The sequence below is a fragment of the Tympanuchus pallidicinctus genome, unplaced genomic scaffold, assembly GCF_026119805.1.
Source record: "Tympanuchus pallidicinctus isolate F22 unplaced genomic scaffold, pur_lepc_1.0 scaffold8, whole genome shotgun sequence".
Taxonomy (NCBI): domain Eukaryota; kingdom Metazoa; phylum Chordata; class Aves; order Galliformes; family Phasianidae; genus Tympanuchus; species Tympanuchus pallidicinctus.
The window spans coordinates 4,724,977-4,738,603 of NW_026294802.1; positions in this window are offsets into that span (position 1 = coordinate 4,724,977).

Below are 13,627 nucleotides of genomic sequence, written 5' to 3' on the forward strand. Positions count from 1 at the left end.
AGAGAAATCCTTTCATGCAGTATTGCCTTGGGGTCCACTTTGACGTTATGGAGCCACGTGCTTTCCAAAGAGACAACTTCTACCAAAATTCATGAGTCTGACACCTCTTGCAGCAACACCCATCAAGAAGGAAAACCACAAAACAAAACACAGGCTATGGGGAAACGGTCAACACAGAGGCATGCATCCTCCTCATGCAGTGAGGACATCTCCAAACCTTCTGGAGGTGTGTGTATGTCTATCACTGAATCCTAGTGAAGGTAGGTAACAAATATACATGTAGGCTCTAACTTACCTATGGACTCTCAGTTGTGTGGAGCAGTGTCGTATGACATTTGCATGAGCTGCACCCATGCAAGACCAGTGGTTATTTTTGAGAGTGCAAGTCTTTAGATGGAGCAGAAACAAAACCTAAAAACCTAAGTTTTAATAAAGATTGGTAGCTCCTGGATGTCTCAGTGCTGGAGTTCCTTCCACCTGAAAGCTGCTTTCTTCTCTATGATACGGAAGTTAAAAGAAATAACTGGAGTGTGAGTGAAAACATTGCTGTTGTAAAGAAATATAGAAGAGGGAGCCTAGGCTCCAATTGCAGTGCAGAGAGAGACTGATTTCACATGATGGATGGGGAGAAAAAACCAAATCTTTGGAGGTCTGAAAAAGATAGTAGAAGAAATATTGTTTATGTGTGTGCAGGTAAATCCTACTCTTTTCCTCCATCAGGAACTTATTGTAATAAATTATGGGGAATGGCTGATAAGGCTTAGAAGTACAGATAAGTTTATATTCTCTGTTGTTTTTCCTGGCCAGCCATAAAGATGTCTGTGTCCTGAGATAACAAATAAGTGAACTGGTTTACCAGTGAGAAAAGATTTAATCCTGACTTTTCATCTAAGCACCATTTGGGCAAGATAATGGAAGAAGCTCAAACGCTTACTGGTCTTTAATGAGCCTCAGAGGCCACACTGCCCTTGTTTGGGTAGGGAATAATACAGCAAGAATACTGCAATTGTGAGAAGATCCCCAAAACTTAATTTGACAGCATTCAGTCTCAAGGAAGCCCACAATCCATTCAGACTGGGAGCAGTATGGATAAGCTGGTATCTCTTTGGAATGGTGTTTCCCAGACTTTCTAGACACACATCTGCTTTCAGCTTTCTTGGTTCATCTGCCTTCAAAGGATCTCCTTAAATGTTCACACCGTGGTTAGACTTCCAATGGAATTTGAATATGCCCTTTAACATTACTAAATCAAGATCATTTCATTTTATTACTTAAGTTTTATGGTTGCTATTTTTTTCAGTGAAAATTTAAAACTTATCTATGGGAAGAGTGCTATGCAGATGAAAAAAATATGATGATAAGAACTCTTTTCTTCAAAATGTGATTCAGTAATGAATTTGCATGTACAAAACTGAAGAGACTGGCTCTCAGAAGGGCTGTTCAGTCCTTGTTTAGACAGCATATTTTGAAGCAGCCAGTAGGTTTCCATTAAAAAAGAAGTATGATGTGGGGAGAGAAGCTCAGGTTAGTGGTACTCAGGTGGATACCTGTTTGCTTAAACATCTTTTCATCTTATAGGTCTTATAGTAGAGGGGCCGTGTTTAAAAATAAGAGCAACTTATTTGAGTGTAGCGGCCGGTGTGAGGAAAAATCCTGTTTGAAATCTTAAAATCTAATGTCTCTGCAGAACTTATTTTTTGAATGGTTGGATGTCATCTTCCTCCTAAGGGAAAGGAGGAGGGGAGAGGGAGAGGGTGAGGAAGAGGGAGAGGGGAAATGACTGGAATTACAGAGGAATATGTGAAGACACAGGCATAAAGTGAACTGGGGAAAAAGACGAAAGTGTTTCAGATAGAAAACAGCTAAAAATTGAGGCAGCATACAGGCAAAAGAGCAGAAAAGGAGGAGCAGCTTTTCATGGCAAGAAGGGAAGTGATCCATATCCTCATGAAGCCACTCTGTAATCATAAAATCTTGGAGCTCAGGGAGGTTCCTGGTGCCTGGAAAAAGTCAAGTGTCCCACTTACCTTCCAGGACAGGAAGGGGGATCCAGGGACAGATAGGGTAGTTTTCCATTCTGGGGAGGTTATGAAGCAGATCCCAGCACGTGATAGATACAGTCATTACCTTTAGGTGATTAGCTGGCTTACCAGTGTCTGACCATATCTAACCAATATGACTTTACTGTGACAAGGTGGCTCATGAGCGTGCTGTCGGTGCTGTTTCCTTGATTGTGCTACAAGTGGCATCTGCTCCTATCTGGTTAGAAGATACAGAGAAGCCAGAGCCAAAGAAAAGGTTCCTTCCAAATCACTTAGATCTCAGCAGTGAGATGTCATTGGAGCCTTTCATAATGCATGTTAGTCACTGAATGTCCCTAAACGTGTTGTAAACAACCTAGTGCAAATCTTGCCGAGATAAGAAGAGTTCTGGATAACTAGAGAGTAAAAGATCTGTCAACTACTGGGCTTCTACACATGGTTAATAAATCCTGTTTTATAGGGTGATTTTTACTGTATATTTGAAAAGTGCCATACATTTATAATAGAATGGTTCTCTGAAAGGTTAAATGTGCACTACTGAACAAAATGTATTACAAACCTGCTACTGCTGGAAGGGCAAGTGCTCTTTTCCCTGAAAACAAAAACAAGCTAAGGTCTTGAAAAATGACAGGCAGGAGCTGAGCTCTCACAGCAAGATGTACGTGCTCTGCTCCTAGACAGCAGAAATAAATTTGAAGGAAAACAGAATTACTGCTTCTGATGCAGCCAGCTGGGCTGGGCTGTTCTCAGAACATGGACTGAATTGGTATTGCTGGCAATTCTGTCTGAGTATGCCTGAGATGAGATCTTTAGTTAAATGAGAAGATGGAAGACTCAGTTGCTACTATTTAGGCAGGCCTCGTTTTTGCATGTCTGTAAATTATGGCTCCATTAGGACAAAAAACACACAATGAAATAAGTCCTCAAACACATTCTTCACCACTCTGCTACCAGTAATGAAGTCAAAACTGATGTTGTAAAGCAATTTAAGAGCGCTTTAAAATCTAAAATGCAGAGGTATGTTAAAAAACCCACCACTCTGTACATCAATGCATCTCTCACAGAAGTGCATACTACAGCACTGTGACTACCTTATACTCACAGAGGGCTTGCAAAACTATTTATAGGGAGTTTTTCTTTAAAAGAGACCCTCCATCTTTTTTCAAAATGGGACCCTCTAAAAGCATCTACATCCAAAGGGCTATCAAGTAAGCTTATGGATGGTTGTTCACAGATGACATTTTTACAGTGGCTGAAATCATTAACCTGTCACAGTGAATCACTGATCAAAGAAAAGACTATAAGGGAGGGGTGATTTTTCATTATTTTTCCCCTGGAGAATCACAGACCACTTGTCCCAGCTGTATGTTTGATGGACCAAAAGAGCTGCACCTCAAAAAACAGACAAGGAAGAAGAAAGTGGTTGTTCCTGAATTGATGGGGATGGTTTCTTAACTCCCACACATGGGAGGATGGTTCTCATGTCTACATGTTTGGATGTGATGCTTTCCAAAAGAATACGTAACATGAGGTTTCTATCACTCTTCCCAGCAGAACACCTGGATATTTCAACAAAAGACCAAATTTGCTGTACTAGTACAGCTAGTTACACCCTTGGGTCACTTGGGAAGCAAGAGTAATGGAAACACACCAGCCTAATGGCTGGAAAACATTATTTCTCAAAAGCTCTTATTTGGGTAAGAAATAGACACATTGTGCTTTTCTTTGGTCCCCTGGGTGTTACTGCTACGCATTCTATCATGGCAGCCTATAATTTCTGAGCTAGCCCTAATGGATGGCGTGCTTGGACACAAACTAACCTCAAAGTTTTGGACAGCATTCCAGCATTTTTTACCATGTTATCCAATGAACACCAGTACACTGCAAAATACTTTTGATTCCTCTTTCTGCAGGCATTTCCAAGGGATGCTATGTTTTGTAGCCATAAGCAGACTCTACAGAACACGTGTTTGAGTGGCCATTTTTGTTGTGGCTGCATTGCCTACTTATCAAGGACAAAAAAGCCAACATGTTTGTTACTGCTGCTTGTGACTCACACCAATACTCAGACCAGTAAGTATTGCAAGGGTGAAAATTGTGGAGATCCCAACCAGTTTTGTAGTCTGGAGGGAATATTTCTCCTTAAAGTATGGAATTTCCTTGTGATCTATTGAGACAGAGCTGTTTTTGAGAAACTGCACTTGGGAAGGTAGAGGTGGAGACCACTAAATGCTAGATTAAAACAACCTTAAAAAAACATTCCCAAGGACTTTCAATGAGGAAGTGAACTCGATATACAGAGGATTTGAAGAAGTCTTGTAAGAAACACATTCCCACAGACTGGACATTTCTAAGCATCTCAGAAGACAGGCTGTGAAATATCTATCTGCCATAGATGAAAAACTTAGAAGAAGCCATGTATAAAAATGAAGATGTCTTCTGAGGGTAAAAGAGATGGTTAAAGATGGCTTCTCTCAATGTAGGTCTAAAGAGTGTACTAAATCTAAACCAGACCTGTTCCAAGTAATTCCCTTACACAGCAGCAGAGAGAGAAAAAAACTATGCGTAGAGATCCCAGTAATAAAAAAGATAGCAAAATTTAACTTTAGCTCAGTATTATTTCACTGGTGTTTTTTAGAGAGTATCTTTCATTACACATGCTTTTTATGAGGGTCCTTTATTTTTTTAGAGGCTTTGACAAAAGCATGTTTCCTTTTAAGATGCTGAAAGCTATTTTTGAAATAGCTGCTACTAAATTCTCTAAGGCGGAGCAGAATATGGCTTTCTTCTGTTAGAGGGGATGAGCAGTTTTAAGAGGGTCATATTTCTTTAAATGTGCCTGGATATGTTTTTTTGTTTGTTTTTTTTTTTTTTTTTCCCAGCAGGAGTAAATTTAAAAAGTGTTTGTTGCTGTATCATCTCATTTTATACTCAGAAATTGCTTTTTAGAAAATATAAAGTAGTAGGCAATATAGAGGGAAAGTCAACCCTGAACCTAAAACTCTGGGGTGTAAAAGCATTCAACTCCAGTACTGCATATTTGCAAGGTTTGCAGTTAGCATCCTCAAAAGCTTCTAGAAGGAACAGAATGACGCAGGTTATATTCCCCTGAACAGTGACTCTTCTGGTACAGGCTGCTGCGTGTTTCCAAGAGAACCAGCAGTGTTATCATGAATGCACTGCATAATGAGATCTCAAAATCTGAGGAAAACAGCTAGAGAAAGAGCTCATCAGCATCTCCCACACTAGCTGGGTTGGAAGCTTTATCCTTTGGCCTGAGTTTTCTCCCAGATGGGAAGCAAGACAACTGTTTGTCCCTCGGCAGGCTCCATCCCTATCACACAGGTCTAGAAAAGCACCTCATTCTCACACCTGGACACCAGCAACAAACTTATTTTCTTTTCCTTGATCTGAGCGCTACACAGGACAACACACAGCTTCTAAAACACAAATATTTTGGGGTTTGTTTCCCCTCCAGCTAGAGGCTGGTCTGCAGCAGCATATCCCAGGGGTGGATAGTGGGGCCAGTACTGTTTGACATCTTCTTTAACAACCTGGATGAGGAGATACTGAGAGATTGATACATCAGAGGGTTCTGCTGCCACCCAGAGGGACATCAGCAGGCTGGAGAAATGAACCGGCAGGAACCTGATAAGTTCAACAAGGCAAAGTGCAAAGTCTTGCACTTGGAGAGGAATGACATCATGCAACAGTACGTGCTGGGAAAAAGAGAGCTCAACAGGCTCCTATCCATGCGTCAAACACTTGACAAGAGGGAGCAAGGAAGACAGAGCCAGGCTCTTCGCAGAGTGGAAGGGTAAGAAACAGTGAGCACAAACTGGAGTACAAGAAATTATGGTTAAACATCAGAAATACATACATATATATGCATACATACATATATAATATATACATATATTATTATGAAGGTGGTCAGACTGCCCAGAGGAGTCCAGAGGAGTTTCCATCCTTGGAGATACCAAATACCTGACAAGACATCACCCCTGGCAACCCATTCTAGGGCAATTTCTGCCTAGGGCAGGACATAGACTTTGTTAGAGCATTTTTGTGACATGCTAACCCAGACCTAGAACTAAGGTTAGCACAGGAACAGCAAGTAAACCTCTACTAGGTCATCAATGAACCTGTTGTAATGATCATTCTACACTCAAGATGAGTCAGAGTTGGAAGCTTTGCTGAATTCTAGATTAGGTCTCTGGAGATCCAAATTAAAATCTAAGCACTTTATGATTTTATTCTGTTGGCCAGCAGAGGGAGGAAAGAGAAAGAAAATGGAAAAAAGTCATTTGTGATTTTCTGAGGCTGAATAGCAATTCTCTTTTATATTGACACCAGGACTTCACTGCCTCAGGGCCAAACTCTTGCTTGTCAGAGCTGTGATAATGGATGAAACCACATGAGATTTAATTATTCTTTAGGTACTTGAACACACTGAGCATCCTGCTATGTAGCTAATATCAAGAAGTGAATCCAGCTGTAATTTTTGCTGGCAGCTGACACATCATTGCTGACAACTGGACTCAGTACGGGTTTTCATACACTTAGAATCGCATTTGATGTCTTAAAGTCTGTCTCATTTATTTTTTGTCCCCTAGCAAGGCTGTAAAGTGAAAAAATGAGACCCCCTTGGCCATTCACAAGGGTGTTCTCTGACACAAAGTGAGGAGAGAGCACTCTTGGGTGTTTTCTTCCAACAACTACCCCTGAACCACCTCAGAACTGAATAGAAGGGTGGGAGACAAGATGCCCCCATGCCCCAACGTGCTCGTTGCTTTCAGTCCCTTATTGTCAAGGGAAGGGCTGCTGTTCTTTCCCCTTATGCTCCCCTATTGCTAGTAAGGACTCACTAAGCGTTTTGTTCACATGTAGTGCTAAACCAAGTAATTTTAACCTCAGAGAAATTAAGGTTGCAGGACCTGTCCCCATCAGTTCCAACAGCTGCATTTATATACTGTATTTTTTTTTTTTTTACCATGCCTATGTAGCAAAAGGCAATAAATGACACATTTAACGATGAAAGTTATAGCTGGGAAAACAAAGGAACAAACAAAAAGAAAAGAAGCTATAATTTGATCTAAAATTACATCATCCATATGTCCAATTCCAAATGCTGTTATTAACTTTGGCCCCAAGGTGAATAGGACACAGATTGCACTACTGTACCGATACTCTTCTGAAACAAAACTACGAGTTGCACAAGACATCTTCATTAATCCCTCTCCTTCTCCAGAAGTCCATTCTGGCAGTTTTAATGGAGTTCTGCTCACAAAACTGTATTTCCAGGAGCACACAAATGGTGTAGAGTCCCAAGTGCAATGTTCAGAACTGAATGTATGGCACGTAGAAGCCAGTCAGTCAATCAACCTTCAGTGACACGATTTCTTCTGCACATAATTGCCTCATAAATGACCCTTTGGAAAAATTTTTACTCGGGCTCCAACCTGGCTCTTGATTGAGATGTCTGCAAAACTTCTGTCTGAGATTTGTAACTTGGTATGCAAACTCAGTTACTCTACATAACCTTTTCCAGAGTGTTGAAAAATGCACAGCCATTGGAAATCTTTCAACAGAAAAATGGCAGAGAAAAAAAATTGATGAAGAGCCTCTCTCCTTGCTTTGTTATTTAAATGTGTCAGAAGTTCCTCCCAGCTATATTTGACAGCAAACGAAGAAACATGTGTTGTAGAGTTAAAAGCCGTGATACAGTCAAAGATGGAACACATCTTTCTCTTAAGTTTCATCTGAACCCTAAAGGAACACGTGGTGGCAGCAGAGGAGGAAAGTGAGAAATCATCCAGAGGAAGCCTGAAGATAAACGTTAGTGACCTGAGCTGCAGTATTCCTTAGTTGAACGCATGTTGCTGCATCACAACTAGGTATGACCCTCCCAGGAATCGTACACTGAGCATGTGCCTGCAGCTACTCAAATCCAAGCAGAAGACAGATGACCGTGCAGCAGCTCAGCGACACTTTGTCACTTGGCACTCTCTGCAGGAAGCCCAGGACAGGATGATCACATTGAACCCAAACTGTGTGGCATTCTTCACACAACAAGCTGGCCTAGAGGTATTCGCCAACCCCCTGCCACCTGCTTGCATACACATCTCTCTTCCGGGAAGACTGATTCAGCTGTCACAGATCAAGGATAAAGACAAATGAGCTTAATAAAAGCAGAGGCAGACAAGGAAAACCTTCAAGCAACTGAAGTTTTCTACTCTCAGAAATACCTGGTATAATTGAGTCTGTTGCAGCTCTTGTGGTGATCTTTGCCTCTTGAAAGGCAGGTGGGTGCACCCTTCTGTCCCATGGCCATGGAAGGCTCCAATGGCAAAATAAGGCACCTGACAGTACCCAGACACCTCTCCAGCAGGACTGAAGGGGCAATTCAAGCGAGGTCACTCCTGCTTGTATTTCCAAGAGAGCTACAGGTGAGGAGCAGCCCACAGCCTCTGTTGTTTTTTGGGGGTTTTTTTTGTGCTTATACTTCTGTACAAATAATATATCAATTCCTGCAGAGGTAGAGAATTGTAGGGAAGGGTACTCCTCTTACTTTTTGTAGGAATTGTCTTTTCTCAGAAATTACTGGGACGAAGAAGGGGACAACTGCAAAGAAATTCAACTCAATTTATCCCTGTTTAAGTGTTTTCCCTTCTTGAACACAAAGGGAGAATAGACACCTCACAACTGGTTTCAGAACCAGGTATCTCCAGCAGTGCTGTGCTCCCAGAGAAGTAAGCTCCTTTTCTGACCCACATAATGCCACCAGTAAACGAACACCAAAGGAAAGGCCTGAGTAGATATCTCCTGAGCACTTCCAGCTCCACAGGAAGGTACCATCACATATGATGGAATATGTGTCTACTGGGAAACAATGCAAATGCAGTTCTCCATAATGGTGCCAGCTGACTGCTGGCATTAGTGCTCAGGTAGCTCTGTATTATGGAGATCTCAAACCATTTCAGTGTGATCTGTGGACACAGAACTGCAGGGTTTGGAAGGAGATTATTGAGACCAACCCTCCTGCCAATGCAGGTACACTACAACAGGTCACACAAGTAGGCTTCCAGATGAGTCTTGAATATCTCCATAGAAGGAAACTCCACAACCTCTCTAGGCAACCTTTTCCAGTGCTCTGACTCTCTTATGGTGAAGAAGTTCTTCTACGTGGTTATATGAAATTTCCTACGTTCAAATTTTAGGCCAATACTCCTTGTTGTGTTGCTACATACCACCAAAAAGAGCCTGACTTCATCCATTTGCCTCCCATCTCCTTTTAGATATTTCTAAACATCAATCAGAATCCCTTTCAGTCTTCTTTTCCCCAGGTGAACAGACCCAGGTTACTCAGCCTTTCTTCATACGAGAGATGCTCCAGGCCCTTTATCATCTTTGTGGCCCTTCACTGGACTCCTTCTAGGAGATCCCCATCTTTATTGAACTGGGAAGCCCATAACTGGACACAGTATTCTGAATGTGGCCTCATGAGGGTAGAGTAGAGGGGGAGGATCACTCCTCCTAGCAACTAAGAATCCACTCCGTGGTCAGTGCAAGAAAGGGAGGAAGTGGCAGTGATTAGGGACATTGGGGCACCTGTAGCTGACTACCTTCACGAATGGCCAACTGCACTTCTTCATTCAGGATCCATTTCTACTCCCTAGCCTATTGCTAGTCACTTCCAAATGTGTGCCCTCCTCTTCTGCTCCCATTTACAAGTCTAAACATGGAGACCTGTGATTGATTTTAAGGCGTGTTGTGCTCTTGACATCATACACACAATGCACTTCCCCTTCTCAGCCCATGGCTCACACTCTCAGTTATCTTCTCTGTGGTTATTCACATACCCTGTGATACACTGTCCCCCTATTAACATAGATTGTGCCCTCCTTGTACAGTAGTGGGGGTAATACAGGTGACAGCATTTCAATCAAATACTTTGGACAAGGAAGGCAGGACCTTGGGGCCTTGGGGACTAAGGTCATGTTCTGTAACCATGTGGGAGAAGGACAGCAAGAATGGCCATACCATAAACAGAAGAGGTTAATTAATCATATCACTATGCACTGCCACTTTCAAAAGGCATTCTGAATACAGGAGAAGCCAGTTCCTATCACTCTACTCAAGTTTCAACTTATTTCCAGCTTATATAATGTTTTTAATAGACCAGGTAGAAGTTAGTATTTACTAAGCTAGAGACCACTATTCGCACAAGTATCACACACATGAGCTATTTATTCTACCCTTGATACACATGAATTTCAGGACCTGCTAGTCAGCAATAGATTTTTGCAGCTTTTTACTGAAATAGGACATTTAATGGGTCCATTCAGGAATAGCAGCCAAGCAACTGTAAGTTCTTCCTAAGCAGCCAGGCCCAGCTAATTTCCAAACAGATTGCTCTGTGAAGGAAGGACAGCACATCCCAGATCAGAGAAATAGTATACAGGCCCAAGTCTCACATAAAATAGTCTCTTGGTGAGAGATAAACAGTTTTAAAATGTGTCAGAGAAACCATTAGGCGATAAAAATTCACAGAGCAATTTTGCCAGAGAAAAAGCATAAATAAAAAGTGCATCACTTCTTTCCCAGACTTTCTCGCAAGTCAGCTGCATTCAAAGAGATATGCCACAGCCAGAGTTGAACTAAAGGCAATTAAAGAGTGTTGGCTGTCTTATATCAAACTTGCAGTTTGTACTCAGCACTTTAATTAAAGGCAGCAATTATATAAATGGTGCCACTAAGTGGAAGGAGAGCAAGGAGTACAGCAAGCATAGATTAAATTTTTCTTTGAGAAGAAAAAGAGCAACTGATTCTTATTTGTGTGTGGGTGCATTCATTCAGTATCCAAAGAAAACTTACACACAAAGAGCTGGCTTGCTCTTGCAAGGAAATGTAGATGCTAAAGCAGCTTCCAGCCAGTTCGGGGGAGGGAAAAAGTGGCATCTCATCTACTCTGCTTCAAGGACATGCTGATCTGCTTTTGAGCTTGTAAGTTTTAGCTATGTCAAATGTTTCAAATTCTTCTCACAGGCCTTTCAGCATATGTATACTTAGAGCATTAAGAAGAAGAAACCTGAGGCCCAACATTAAGGACAAGGTATTCTGGGAGAAAAGTAATTAAAACTCTGGATTTTCTCTACAGTTTTTTTTTTTTTTTTTTCTTTTTCTTCCATTTGAAGAAATGTCATGCCACTCATCTTATGCCAGCACTAGTTCATATGAAAAGAAAATGTTTATTCAATTGGCAGCTTGTAGTTTCACTTAAATGTAGCTGAACTACATGCAAGTAAAGAGAAAAAAAATCTACAAAGAAAGAAGCATGAAACAGGATAACATCTCCACTGCAATTAAGCAGAACATGCCTCTGTGATAGGAGAATGAACTTCATGCAGTAACTGCTCAACATTCTAGAAGCACCAGGACACACTGCGTTCCTGCCTACTGAAGCCTATTTGGGATTTCATATTCTCACTTCTTGTACCGTGAAGAACTTGCACAGAGCACTCAAGCACATCCATCTAATACCAAACAAGAGCCCTCCCTCTCTCTCTACATTTTAGGATACAAACTCCAGAGTTCACAAAACAAGAAAGCCAAGTTAGCTTCAGTCGTATCTTTGGACCTATGGAACAGTTGGCAGCCAGGAGATCTTGCCTTCTGATTTTGAACATTTCTGCTGGCAGCACAGACAAAGCACATACAAAAGTTACAGCTGGTTCAGTACACTTATCTTCCCTCTTTATGTGGAAAAACATCAGTACTGTGGGATTTCTGCACAGAGATGCGTTTCTAATGGGCTGAGTCAGGAATAACACCTGCAGCATGGTAAAGCCGTAGTCCTCGAGAGCAAAGATATTCCTCAAAAGCAATGATGTATGGATTAATTTATGATTTTCTCTTGCATCAAACAAGTTTAGAACTGAAGAGAAGAGCTTGCTAGGGTCTATACTTTCAGGAAATACTTTTCACTCTAGTTATACAATTCCACCCTTCCCCACTTACCCATCTCCTCTATTTAGTATCTCAATCACTTCTTTCAAAAAGTGCAAACCATTCTTGGTTCTGACATCCTTTTTCCCCCTATGAGTACTAGAAAAATGGAAATATCACTCCCATTTTTAAAAAGGAAAGAAAGGAAGACCTGGAGAACTACAGACCAGTGAGCCTCACCTTTGTGCCTGGGAAGATCACGCAGATATTTCCAGAAGTAATGTAAAGTCACATACAAGATGAGGAAGTGGTCCAAGGCAACACAGCTTCACCAAGAGCAGATCATGTCTGACCACTGTAGTCTCCTACAGTGGAGTGATGGTGTTGATGGACAAAGCAAGTGCAGCTGGTGTCATCTACCTCATCTTCTGCAAGGCCTTTGACATGGTCCACAACATATTCTTACTCTAAATTGAAAAGATACGTATTTGAAGGAGGAATTGTTCAGTAGATAAGGAATTGGTTGGATGGTCACAGCCAGAGTGTTGTGGTCAGTGGCTCTCTGTCCAGAGGGTGGATGGTGACAAGTGGTGTCCCCCACGGGTTCATCTTGAGACCAATGCCTTTCAACACCTTTATCAACAACATAGGCAGTGGGATTGAGTGTACTTTCAGCAAGTTTGCCAATGACGCCAGGCTGAGAGGTACAGTTGATACAATAGAAGGGATGCAATCCAGAGGGACCTGGACAGGCTTGAAAAGCGGGCACATGAGAATCTAGTGAGGTTCAACAAGGCCAAAAGCAAGGTGTTGCACTGGGGTCAAGGCAATTCCAGATATATGTACAGACTTGGAAAAGAGCTCTTTGAGAACAGCCCTGTGGAAAAGGGGTCCTGATAGACAAAAAGCCAGACACAAACAAAAGCAGTTTGTGTTTGCAGCCTGGAAGGCTTCATCTGTAGGAAGTACTGCATGTCACATTGGACTGGAGGCTCTCTTTTCTCTTACCAGACATCCCTGTTTCTAACAGATGGTCCAGAAGGAGAGCACACAGCAGATCCTGGAGGACAGTGTAAACAGCAGATGCCTTACATATTCATTTTAATTATAACTCTAAGCTAGAATTTCAAAATATTTTATAGAATGACAGCTTCCTTACAGGGCAAGTAGTTAGCCCCCTTTAGTACCTGGGCTGTCCATTTACAGATTAGTAAAGAAAAAATGTGCAGATGAATGTTTATTGCTTCTCTTGAGCTTTACCATAAGTTTTCCTTAAATTTCAGTGGGAGGAAAGTGTAAGCTAAAAAGCCCCCCAAACAGGCTGGAGGTCCTGCTTGTTCCACAGATGGGGCCCACAGCCTGGTCTCACTTCATAGCACTGCCCAGCGTGCCTGGGATTCTTTTGGGATGTCAGATGGTCAGTGACAGGTTTCCTTCTCCCTGTCTAACTGCCACCAAGAGCAGTGGATGGGTGGCCCATCCTATCCCTGCAACTTCGGAGGTTTCAGCAAGTAGATTATTCACTTAATGCCGTACACGTTTTCACTGAATAAAGTCTCAGCAGCCTGTGATACAGCACTGAATTAAAAACGCTAAGCTGCTCTATTTTCACAGCTGAAGATGCATTGGGGAAATCA